This window comes from Giraffa tippelskirchi, chromosome 2, assembly GCF_054371585.1.
Source record: "Giraffa tippelskirchi isolate mGirTip1 chromosome 2, T2T-mGirTip1v1.2.pri, whole genome shotgun sequence".
Lineage (NCBI taxonomy): Eukaryota > Metazoa > Chordata > Mammalia > Artiodactyla > Giraffidae > Giraffa > Giraffa tippelskirchi.
The window spans coordinates 178,585,480-178,598,766 of NC_137276.1; the positions used below are offsets into that span (position 1 = coordinate 178,585,480).

The 13,287-nt window shown below is 37.8% G+C and overlaps 1 long non-coding RNA gene and 1 pseudogene across 1 annotated transcript in view; both read left to right on the forward strand.

Annotated features, from left to right (window-relative positions):
- Positions 1-272: 272 nt before the first annotated feature.
- LOC145539623 (uncharacterized protein NECTIN3-AS1-like) lies at positions 273-1,409 on the forward strand (annotated as a pseudogene).
- Positions 1,410-9,377: 7,968 nt separating this feature from the next.
- Positions 9,378-13,287, forward strand: part of LOC145526611 (uncharacterized) — a 55,461-nt gene continuing 51,551 nt past the window's right edge. Inside the window, exon 1 of the long non-coding RNA XR_014069020.1 lies at positions 9,378-9,777. This is a non-coding gene — a long non-coding RNA (uncharacterized LOC145526611). The remainder of the gene's footprint in view (positions 9,778-13,287) is intronic.

Genomic DNA, 13,287 nt, shown 5'->3' on the forward strand with positions numbered 1-13,287 from the left:
TGTTTCTGCAAAGGTGGCTAAGCTGAAAACCCAGTTTTCAGCTTAGTGGGTCAAAAAAAAAAAAAAAACCTCTCAATGAGAGAGGTTGGGAATCTTCAGTCTCCATTCCAACCTATGTTGCTGATGACTTGAAGATATCACCATATACTCATGATACAGAGGATAGATTCTACCCATAGGAGAATGATTCTCTGAAGAAAAGTTTAGAATCTTCAGAGCCATTGGAGGGGACATCTGAGAGTCCTGTGGGCGATGTTACACAAGATCTTGCCATGCTTCCAGTCCAGAAAAGAAAGCTAGATTCATCTCCAAAAATGCATAGACATCTGAGGAAGGTTGTGAGGACAAGGAGAATGAGAAAGAGCAAGAGGAAGGAGAAAGTGAAGACCCACTGCCCTGGCATCTTCCAACCCTTTTGTACCACCACAGAGTGAAGAAGATGAGGTGGTAGATAAAAAGCTGACCCTGCTCAGTGCCAAGGAACGTTATCTTGACCTTCCCAATGAGGTAGGGATGAGGCATGGGGTTGCAAAATTCTGGGCTCGATACACATATACAACAAACATATATCCAAATGTATGATGGCTCGACACTCTAAAAATGTGTTTCTTTCCCAAATATCAATTCTAAGTGGTTCCAGGATGGAGGCTGAAGAAAGGACATGGGTACCACAAAACCGTTCAGTGATCCAGGCTGATGGTGCCTCTGCCAACTTCACCATGCAGTTTCCACAGGGGATCCCGGGTTACTCCAGAAGGGAAAATAATGACACCTCTTCATCTGGAATGGGCAGAGGGGGGATACAGAACTTGAGAAACAAACTAGGATCCTTGGGCCCAGATGGCGTATGAAAGAAATGGCTGAGAAGGGCAAGTCCTTTCTGTATATGTGTGTTTGCATTGACGGCTTTTAACTTTTTTCTTCTACCTGCAAGATGGATTACAGAGTCAGAAGGATGAAGATGCCTGTGTAATGCATCAGGAATGTCAGATCCAGCCCTGTGAGCTCTCCCTGTGAGTTCTGAGTGTCCCCAGAGCTCGGGTCCTCCTCTCCTGCAGTGACATCCTTGGCATCACCACCACTCTGCTTCAGTTGTTTTTTAAGCTGTTTCTGCCAGACCTTCTCGAGGTCTAGGAAAAGGAAATCTCCTGGAAGAGAGGGCACCAGGCAGGCTGAGGCAGGGGGTGATGCTAAGGCTCCGAGATCTGGTCTGCTGAGGGTTCTGGGCAAAAGCAAAATGCAGCCTCACTGAAGCCTGTAGCAGGTTGAAATTGATTTAGGTTTCCCTTGTGTTTAGTTTTACAGCTTTCTCTATGTCATTGTTCCTGTTCATTGAGTTCTTATCTGTCAAAGAGAGAGCTGCTTTTAAGTTCATCCTCAAACCTAAAGAGGTAGTAAAATCAAAGTAACTTGGAGGCTTTTAATACTGTGCCCAGTAGTGGGATTGCTTCCTTCTTCTTCCCATTAGACTGAAGTGGAATTCTTGGTGGAGCCATGGTTCCTAAAATTCATGCATATTTCATGCATGTATTTAGTTGGCTTACTTTTCACTAACTTCTCTGATGGATGCCATACAGGTTCATCATTTAGAGTAATACCTCCTGGTATGGACCATCAAGGGGAGATTTCTCATGCTCAAGTCCTCTCGTTTTTCCTCTTTTACCTTTGACTAGAGATTCACTTTCCTTTATTTATTTCCAGTACTTTGTTGAAATTCTGCCACTTTCTACTTGATTTGACAGTGCTTCAGGGGCAGAGGTAGGGTGGTTGTTACTGTTCTTGGACATGATGCCACAATTACTCTCCCATTTCTAATTGTTATTTGTTTTTCCTTTTGTTACTTAGTAAGATACCTAGCTTCTGAAGTGTGCCTCTTTAGCCAGACCCTCACAGAATCTTGAGTCCTTCTGAGATCCTAAATACAATAAGTACTTTAAAAAACGTTCTAGATCATTTCTTTTCTCCCTTGTTATGGCATGCTAGATTAATCCCCTTCTTAGGATAGAAAATAAGGCTTTAAATTAATCTTATACTTTCCTATGAGGAAGGAATAGGTTTAAGAAGAGTTTGAGAGTTTCTCTGCAGCTTTAATTACTTGATATTTCCTACTTGTCTCAGTTTCCCAACTCATAAAAGATTAATAAATAAAAGTAGAAATATCAATAAATGTGTGAAGTATCTTCATAAGGAGGAAGTTATAAGCTTTATTTTCTTGCTTCCTTAAGACTGATCCTGATGCTTAGTATATTGGAATAAGAGAAGATGATCAGTATGTTTGTTTTGTTCCTTTCTCATCTTGAACAGGGTTTTGTACCTTTGAGAAAATGTAGTTGGGAAGAGAATAGAATGAGTTGCAAGGGCAGTGGCAAAGATCCTTAAGACTGCCTTGAAGGTAATTGGTGAAAGTTGACCTCGAAGAAGTTTTTATGGTGTGTGTGTTGAGGATCTCAAATTATTGGATTAACCAAAAAGTTTGTTACAGAAACATTGCATTGAAAAACCTGAATGAACTTTTTGACCAACCCAGTGGAATTAGAAATTTTGCAAAATGTCATACTCAGTGCTTGGAGTAAAATAGGGCCCCTTTCAAGCTTTGGTATTTTTAGTTGTTTAAAAAGTCGTTGATTTCTTGTTTTAGAGAGTATAGAATTTTAATAGAGCTAATAGACCACTATAAAATGAGCTCAAGCTATTACATGAAATTTCAAATTATCCAAATTATGTTTATATACATACTTTCTCAATTTAATACAAAAAAACCTACTTCCAGGCAAGGCATAATGTAGGTAAAGTCTTGAGTCATAGAGCTTATTATTAAAGACTCAAAAAAAGATAGATGTAAGTGTTGCTATTAATACTTTATTATTGCTATTGTTTCTTTTCATAAGATGTTTCAGGATGAGCTGTTTTCTCATAGAAAAAAAATATTAGTTGGAGCCAAGTTAGCCATATCTAGCTAACCCCATCCCCCATACTGATTTTCATATAAAGTTTATTTACTCCAAATTTGGAGGACAGATTTCAGATAAGGAAAGATTTGTATAAGTACTTAGTTTTGAAACTCTTTTGCTCAGGTCTCTTGACCCCTTGCTCACAAACAGGAGAAAGGGTGTCTACCTCTCTTATGATCCTTTTGTAAATGAAGAAGTATATGTTCTCTGGTTTCAAATTTTGTGTTGCTGTCTTTATGGTTTGAATTATTAAACATGGTTTATGGCTTAATGAAGTTGTTTTGTAAAATATATTTAGAAAGTTTAGTATAACTGTCTCAAAGTAAAAACAAATTAAAAAAAATAAAACCTACTACTGTTGATGAGAGATAAAGCTTTGGGGTCATTTTTAAAAACATGTAAACCCATGGCTGATTCATGTCAATGTATGACAAAAACTATTACAATATTGTAAAGTAATTAGCCCCCAACTAAAATAAATAAATTTATAAAATTAAAAAAATTAAAAAAAAAAAAAAAATTCAGACAAGGAAAAACAAAAACTTCTAGGTAGATTAAAACACAAGGTTTCAGTGGTAATATATCAGTGAATGTTCTAAGGAATTATGAAAAGCTTATTATATTATTTAACATTTTTTTCTAAATTTGTATCAGTTAAGAAAATGTCCAAATTTTCTTATTAAACCGTATCAAGCTAGTGTCAATATTATTTCTCAACATTTCACAGAATGACTTGTAATGACAGAATTCACAGAATGACTGCATGCAGGCCAGTTTTGTCAGGTTCATAAGTTAATATCTGCTATAAAAATAATCTAGCTTTAAAAGTAATTTTACCCAAAGACTATGGATCCAAAATTTGTAAAAATTAATTATTCTCTTTAGGCAACCCTAGACAAAGGCTCCTAGTTATTAAAAAAAAAAAAAAAAAATTGATTTCAGGCAAGATTGATAACATTTCTGTTGTACACAGAAATAATTTACAAGTTAAAAAATGATTCTATTTAGTGTGTTTATTTCCCTTTTTCCCCATGGAAATTCTAAGTATATGGCAGGTGTACTCATTTCTATAGGTTGATTAAGTTGAAATTAAGTGAGTCAATTAAATTTTTTCAGTGATTTTTCTAAGACCAGTCATTAAATCTTTTAGGGAGTCATAAAACAAGTTCTTTAAACAGATTATTTAACCATGAACCATGTGATTACTTTTGCTCTGAAGTATTTCCATACTGAAACACTTCTTGTTAACCATTTTATTTTTATCAACTTGTCCTCACATTACTGTCTAAATTTCAATTAATGTCCTCTTTACCCACCTGGAAAATTTTAACATGAAAAAACTCTAGTTGATGTAAAGTTATTCAAAGAACCAACAGAGATTGTAAGTAATTGATTTAATTATAAGTTTTGACAGAAAAGGTAGAAATTATCTAGTCCACCCTTCTGTTTTTCCAAGGAAACTGAAACACAAGTAGCTCTTTCAAGATGACATAGTTAAAACAAGTAATACCTAACAAATTAAATATTGTGCTTTTTGTATCATCTATAATCTTCAAACAATCTGTGTATGGTTGATATTAATATTTTCATTTTAAAGATGAGATAATTTAAGTTCAGAAAACTCCCAGGACTTGATATGTCTGATGCTGAATCCAAACTGAGGTTTAATAGTCTCCGAAGACTGCACTCATTACATTCTACCTCTCAGTATTGTAATATTATAAAATCTCTTTATTTCTAGTCTAACTCTGTACTGTCAAGAATAGACTTCTCTTATTTGGCAAAATTTAGATTTTAGCCTTAATACATCTACAATAAAACTAGTTCAATAAAAAAGTCCAATTAATAAGAATATTTCTTCTACAAAAATTTTCTATATTAGGTAATAAATAATAAAGTAGTTAACCAAGTATCACTGGTAAAAGAAAACTGCAGTGTAATATAAACAAAATTTTAGTCACTGCAAGCAATTAAGCTTAGACAATTATTTAACTGAAAAATGATCAAGTGAGAAAGGGATAGTACGTAATCCTAGCAGGACCCTTCACTTGACAGGGTCACAAGACAAAGCACAGCAAAGATGAATTAGGCCTCATAGAAAGCTAATAGACCTGAGAGTGTTTCTAAACCATTTTCAGGTGAATGATTTGGGACTTGGGTAGCAGAGAAGCAGGCTCTTCTGTGTAACCCAGTGACCCTTGAAATAAGTAAATATACTCCTGCTAATGAACTCTAGGCTTTAAATAGGAAATTTTAATTTTCTCACACCTTAAAACATTCTTTTCATTCTGATTTGACAAGGCCTCTTTCAAGAAAAAAAGCAAAGAACAATAAAACTGGAAGATTCTAGTCATTGGACTGTGTGGCCAAGGAATGTTGTTCTTGGTGTTTTCAAGCTCAAGTCATGAGGACAACTGTACATGGGAGATCAGATTGGTGCAGATTTCTTGAGCTATATTCTGTCAACTACAAAGAATTGCAGCACTGCTTCCATCATGGGCTTCCCAGGTGGCGCAATGGTAAAGAATCTGCAAGAGACGCAAGAGACATGGGTTTGATCTCTGGGTCAGAAGATTCTCCTGGAGAAGGAAATAGCAACACACTCCAGTATTCTTGTCCGGGAAATCTCACAGACAGCAGAGTCTGACGAGCTACAATCCATGGGATCACAAGGAGTTGGACATGACTGAGTGACTGAGCATGCCACCATCCTGGAAACTCTGTGATGGACTGTCACATAGTTATCACCCTCCCGGTTCAAACTGCTAGAGGAAGTAAGTCTTTGACTTTGATATTTGTTCTCCTTTTCTCCCTCTGACCCTCCTGCACCTTAGAATGAGTATTGCATTTGGTAAGAGACTCAAGAAAGGCTAATTTAACAGAGTAAGGCTCTTGTTGTAGAGGTTTATAGTCTCCATGAAAATAAAATTTCAGAACAGATTAAAAGAATCTTTAAATTACATAATTTCAAATGAATTCAGAATTCTGGGATTCTATTAAGAATGATTTCTAATGTGAACTTCTCTCCTAGTTGCAATCACCATTCTGGTTTTTGGATGCTGTGAAAATACACAGTGCTCGATCATTACAGTGGTAGCCCCTTCTGGTAAGCAGGACAATAGATCCATTCACAGAGTGATGAAATAGTAACTGGGATTTTAAGTAACTGCTGTGAGAATTATCCCCTTAATATCTGTCCCTTTACTTGAAAGAATGCAGAATTATCATATTATAAAAATACTAAAAAGAATATATTTCTATCAGCATTTAGTATCAAATCTTCTACTTGTCCCACGATGCTCAGTAAGAGTCTCTGGATAAAATTTATGTATAGAAGAGAATGAACTTGCCTGGTGGCTCAAATGGTAAAGAATCTGCCTGCCAAGCAGGAGATGCAGGTTCGATCCCTGCCTTGGGACGATCGCCTGAAGAAGTGAGTGGCTACCCACTCCAGTGTTCTTACCTGGAGAATTCCATGGACAAAGGAGCCTGGTGGGCTACAGTCCATAGGGTCGCAAAGAGGCAGACATGATTGAGTGACTAACACACATAGAAGATGATGAAAAATAAAGCAGTAATCTCATAACCCCTTCTCTAAAAGCTACTCTTTATTTTACTTTAAAATTTGGTTTCATTTTAAAACTAAATTTATGAAGCAAAGGTCTGTATATAACCCTATTAAGTTGTCTAATTTCTACCTGTTAAGTAATTGCATACATAATAATTAGTTGGGAAATATCTGCCTCAGTCTGAATTTAAAAGTAAAAAAAAACCCCACTGAATCCTTGTTTTGCCATTTGCTGTTGTTTAAGTTTGGCTGCTTATTTAAACTCATTAATCTTTGGTCTCTTCATCTAAAAAAAGAGGACAGTAATTCCCCAGAGATGGTTTTGAGGACTTTATGAGATAATATCTCTGAAAAAGTCTAGTGCTTGTTTTGTAGTAGAGGGCTTTTGACATTATAATGCTTATTTTATTCTTAGAAAATAAAACAAAACATTAACTTTGTGAGTGCTATACAAGGGTAAGCAACTCATGGCAGTCTTTATTTCACAGAAAACTACGTTCATTTCTGGGAGGATTACATGAAGCAAATAGTTTTCATATTTCTTTATTCCTAATTTGAATGTCTCTAGAGAAAATTTTTATCTCAGAATTTTTCAAAACCCCTTTATTGTTACAACCTGTGAAATCAGTTTTAGTTGGGTCTTTATTCTTTATTTGTAGGACCGAACAGATACTCATCTAGTCATAAACTGCTTTAATGTAACACCTTTTTAATAAGTCATTAGCATTTTCTAAGAAACTTAGAAACTTAACTTTTTCTACTTAAACCCTCATGAATTATAGGAGATATCCTATCAATAACAGTACTTCATTATGGTGATGATTCTTGAATATTTAATGAAATGATGATAGAGGTACTTATCATATATATTAGAATTTTGGATAAATTATCATAGGGAAAACCTCTCCTCCCCTATATTCTAATAACCTCCTTTGTCATTTCATTTATGTGTTGAATATTATGCAAAGACTGACTATGTAAAGGACCACTAGATTCCAGTGTTTGTGATCTGGAATTTTATTTTGTTCTACTCAGTAAGCATATATGGAACATCTGTGCCTAAACTGAAGCTATTTTATCTTACAGTAAGACAAAAGAAGCAGACATAAAAGGTAGACGAACCTGTCTGTCCTAACAAATAATTTGCAGGCTGTTCAGAGAAAATAAGACAAGCACTCACACTGTGACTACTGCACAATATTAAAAGCATCCAGATGAGCACAGAAGAGTGTTTGACAGTGTTTAAGTAAGCACTGATAGGATGCCTTGTATTAGAAGGATGAGTGCAAGGTGGAATATAGGAGATACCGTCTCTGAGTAGGTAAAATTTGAGGAATAACATGGTCTAGATTTTATCCAATCCCACAGCCAAACAAGTTAGAATTACTTTGCTGGATGGAGTCCTGGAGCCTGAATGGAGCCAGAGGACAGGTGTGACCAGATCCAGTAGAAAGCTGGCAGAAATGGTGAAGCCAATACAGATGAGTTTGTTCAAGAACAGGCAGTTTAAATGATGGGTCAGCAACAGAAGACAGTGCTACAAAGTTAGGCCCGAGAAAGGCAGAAATGATACATAGGCAGTCAAAGAACAGAGAAAAAAGAGGGCCTAAAACTTCTATTGTAACAGTAGAAAGGCCTCTGGTGTGTTGGTCATGAAGAATTGTATTTTAGGGGGAAGGTCCTCTCCAAAGGAAAACAGGGTGGATGGCATTGAATGACTTGAAAGTGGAGGATATGATGAAGAAAGGTACAGATGTGGCAATAGTAGGTCACATATGGGAGACATGGTGTAGCTTAGAAATGTGTGGTAAGAAGTAGTGAGAAATAAGATGGGGCCATTTGAACCCCATTATTGTATTCAATACTTGGCTTTGATTCCTAGTTGAGAGTGAGCTGTTGTAAATTCTTAATCTTCACTAACATGGCCCAAGTTAACGAACCTAAGAAGGGGCAAGTGTGGGAGTAGAGATGTGCAAGGGCATTAACCTAGATTCAGCAATGATCTCTAAGAATATGTTGTTTGGTTAGCTTCCATCTGCTTCACAACTGGGCTAGATGATTCCCTCTTTCTTCAACACTTGCTACCAATAACATATTTTTGCAAGAATGGTGGATAATTTAAAGAAATGATTATAAATGAACCCGTATGTGAAAACACATAGTATGTAATATTTTGTTTTATGAAAATGTAGAAAATTATGATCTGACTCATGGTTTCACATTCTACATTCAGTTCAGTTCAGTTCAATTCAGTCGCTCAGTCGTGTCCAACTCTTTGCGACCCCATGGACTGCAGCATGCCAGGCTTCCCTGTCCTTCACCAACTCCCAGAGCTTGCTCAAACTCATGTCCATTGAGTCGGTGATGCCATCCAACCATCTCATCCTCTGTTGTTCCCTTCTCCCGCCTTCAATCTTTCCCAGCATCAGGGTCTTTTCAAATGAGTCAGTTCTTCGCATCAGGTGGCCAAAGAATTGGAGTTTCAGCTTCACCTTCAGTCCTTCCAATGAATATTCAGGACTGATTTCCTTTAGGATGGACTGGTTGGATCTCTTTGCTGTCCAAGTGACTCTCAAGAGTCTTCTCCAACACCACAGTTCAAAAGCATCAATTATTCGGTGCTCAGCTTTCTTTATATTCCAACTTTCACATTCTACATTAGTCAAATTAAATGTAATACATTTGGTAGAAACTTCTAAATGCTTATTCATAAGGTAGTGTTACCAACCCTCCTGAGTTGGTCTCCAAGAAGGGTCCTTTTGTCCAGTGTTGCTGGCGCCAGTATTCTTGCCTGGAGAATCCCAAGGACGGCGGAGCCTGGTAGGCTGCCGTCTATGGGGTCGCACAGAGTCGGACACGACTGAAGCAACTTAGCAGCAGCAGCAGCAGCAGCTGGCGCCAGTAGATGAAAACGGAGTTTTATTCTGAAGGGAAGGAAATTGTTATTCTTTCATAAGAGTTAAGAGGCGCGAGCTCTCTTGACAGGGCGTGGGCAGGGCAGAGCTATTGGGATCCTACTGGGCGCAGTTGTGTTGTTCACGTGCCAGAGTGCAGTGCGGGCGCAGCTGTCACTGCACACAGCCCACTGCCGCCATCTTGAATCGGAGTATCTGGAGCAGCGCTTTTGCACACGGAAGGTGAGGTGTCCACACAGCTGTTTCTCACAGACAACTCTGGACTGAAGGACAAGCTGCAAGGTTTCTGCAAGCAGTATTCTATAAGCAAGCCAAACTGGACTAAAGCACAAAGGGAAAAAAGGTTAGACTTTATTATCTAGTTTCTATTTTTATTTCCCAGGAATTGGTAACGGGCTTCGCAGGTGACAGTAACAGAATGGTACAAGCTGGTATTTTCACTGCAAACAGGGTCAGGGTTCAATTCCTGGCTTACAACTTAGTAGCTATGTACCTCACAGATCTTTTTTTTTTTTTTTTTGATGCCTTGATTTGCCCATCTGAAAAGTAAGAATAATTATACCTTCATCGTAGAGCTTTGGTGAGAATTAAATGAGATGACACATTTAAAGAACTTAAAAACTTAGCACACAAAGTACAAGCTCAACAAATATGCATCTGTTATCATCAGATGAGTAGGATCCTATTTTTAAAATACTGATTTGTGAGGGAAGAAATGATACGGTCTCGGAGAGGGAGGATTTTGTGAGGTCCCTGGGGAGTCTAACCCTAACCATAGAGACTTCCGGCCTCACCAAGCATTCCAAGCATGGCTCATGCCGACACCTAAGGAGGTTCTCTGTGTTAAGGCACAGTTATTACGTGACTGTAGGGTGTGTTTCTTAGCATCTAATTGTGAAGGAGTCTAATTCATGTTTTATCTCCAGTGCCAAGCACAGTAAGCACATGATAACTTCTCAGTAAATGCCTATCAAGCAAATGAGTAAACAATTCACTGAAGAATAGAATTTCAGTATATGCAAATTTAAATGTGCCATTCACACAAACAGCATTTTGTTTCCCTCTCAGATAGCTTTTAGTGTTTAGCATTGAAGAAATCTCTCAGATCATGGCACCTAGTGGGAGAGACCCCAAAGGAACTGAGTATAAAGCTTTCATCAGTTACATGGGCTAGGGCATGGGATCAGCTTTGTTGTTGTTGTTGTTTAGTCGCTCAGTCGTATCTAACTCTTTTATGACCCTGTGAACTATAGCCCACCAGGCTCCTCTGTCCTTGGGGTTTTCCCAGACAGGAATACTGGAGTGGATTGCCATTTCCTTCTCCAGAGAATCTTCCCGACACAGGATCAAACCCACGTCTCCTGCATTGGCAAGTGGATTCTTTACCACCGAGCCACCAGGGAAGCTGGGATCTGCTTCGGGCTGATTCAAAATATAGATTCAGAGCTGCTATATTCAGTGATTAAGAAGAAGAAATGCATTCCTCTTTTCAACAGTCTCAGTACTTTGCTTTAAAATGCACATGTGCACACACAGACACTTGCATGGGCACAAATATACAAATACGTCACAGTTACAATATCCATTTATTAATTTTGATTAAGTGTTGCATAACAAGCCGTCTCAGAACTTACCAATTTAAAACAATGACATGCATTTAATTCATAAATCTGCATATGCCCTATAGCTGGGGCAGCTTTGTTTTTGACTGAAGGTTTCATATCCATGATGGTACACTCACATAATTACATAATTGGTGATTTAATGCTGGTTGTCATTTGCTTACTTAGGCTTGCTATGGGCCAGGGGCCTAAGTTCCTTTCCAAGTGGGGTCTGTTCATAGACTGTCATCCATTACAGTGTGGTGGCTGTTCCAAGAGTTTCCCAAGAGAACCAGGTAGATGGTATGTTTTATGATCTAGTCTCAGCAGGTAATGTCAATTGTATTATAGGCCACCAGATTCAAAGAAATAGACACTACTCTTACCATCCCCTATCCCAAGGCCCTCCCTCCCACCCCCCATCCCCAAGCTCCAGAGGAGTATCAATGTTACATTGTAAGATGAGTGTGTGGAATGGGAGATCTTTCTGTGGTCTTCTTGGAAAAGGACAGTCAGTACTTAGAGAAATGCTAATTCAAATTTTGAAAGTCCCAAAGTGACAAGACTCCATGTATCATAGCCTTGTCGTGGTGAAGGGGCTTGCATAACTCAATGAAGCTATGAGTTAAGCTATGTAGGGTCACCCAAGATGGGTAGGTCATAGCAGAGTGTTCTGACAAAATGTGGTCCATTGGAGAAGGGAATGGTGAACTACTCCAGTATTCTTGCTGCAAGAACTCCATGAACAGTGTGAAAAGGCAAAAAGACATGACATGAAGATGAGCCCCACAGGTTGGAAGATGTCCAATTGCTACTGGGGAAGAGGAGAGGGCATTTACATGAATCTGAGCAAACTCTGGGAGACAGTGAAGGACAGGAGAGCCTGGTGTGCTGCAGTCCATAGCATTGCAAAGTGTCAGACACAACTGAGCATCTGAACAACAACAGAGTGACAAGAATATTCTGGTATGTAGGAAATAATTTCTGGAGTAGGCATATTCAAATGGAGAAGATATTTTTCGTTGGAATTGATGGTTTCAGTTACATATAAGTTGTGCCATTATACCTATCTTTGAAGAAAGTTCCCAACAATATCAATAGGACAAAGGGAAGGGGCCTTAGCTGGCTTAGGTTATTTAGCATGAAGAGCTGAGTGTCAAAAATTAACAAAATAAAGTTAGGAATCCTCACCTTGTCCTGTTGATGCCATTGGAAGAGGATATTCTTTTTTATTGGAACATAGTTGATAAACAATATTATATTAGCTTCTGGTGTACTATCTAGTGACTGGACATTTGCATACATTATGAAATGATTACTATAAGTCTAGTTACCATCTGTCCCCATACGAAGTTATTATAATATTATTGATGATCACATTATTTATGCTGTATATCACATCCCTATGACTATTTATTATATAACTGGAGGTTTGTGTCTCTTAATACCAGAAGAGGATATGCTGAATAATCAAGGACCTTCAGCTATGACCGCTTTGATATAGCAGAGTGTGCACAGCTAAGCCTAATTTTTCTCTATCTGTGACAGAATAAAATTTTCCATCATGACAAAAGGCTCAAAAATCTTACCCACTATATTGAAAGCAGACACAAAAATCGTAGGAAAATCTGTATCTGAAGTATATATCAACATTCTTTTGTCAGTAAATATTTATTTAACTCTCACAGGTGAAATATAAATAATGACTGCAGTTTTCCTTCAAGGCAGATTAGAGTTTAGCTGAGAGCAGTATTCAACAAATCAAATGCCAGCAGTTTTGACCTCTCTGCCAGAGGAGAGGCATTTAAATGATTTTTAAAATTATCTGTTTAGGACTTTGCATGGAAACCCAGCAAAATCAGTTTGCTAAAATCTATACCAGCTGGCCTGGATGACTTTTCATAGTCTCTACCTGCATCTACTTTATTCACAATGGAACTGCTATTGATTTGTGTAATGAAGTAATAGCATATGAGTGATAACTTCCCCAAAAGCTATATCCTTTCTCTGTCTAGGATTTGGGGTGGAAAACAGAAACCAATAAGAATTCATTTTCTTCCTCAAAATATATTTGTTACTTTCAATTGGCTTCCTTCTACCCAAAGAAGACTGTCAAAGACAAGTTATGATTCAACATGGGAGTTCTTTTCTCTTCCTCATGAATTGTTGATCTGTCAGACCAGAATCTGCTCGGGCAAAGGAGAGGATAATCATGGTTGATCTCTTACTTTACTAGCCTCTGAAAAGTCCTC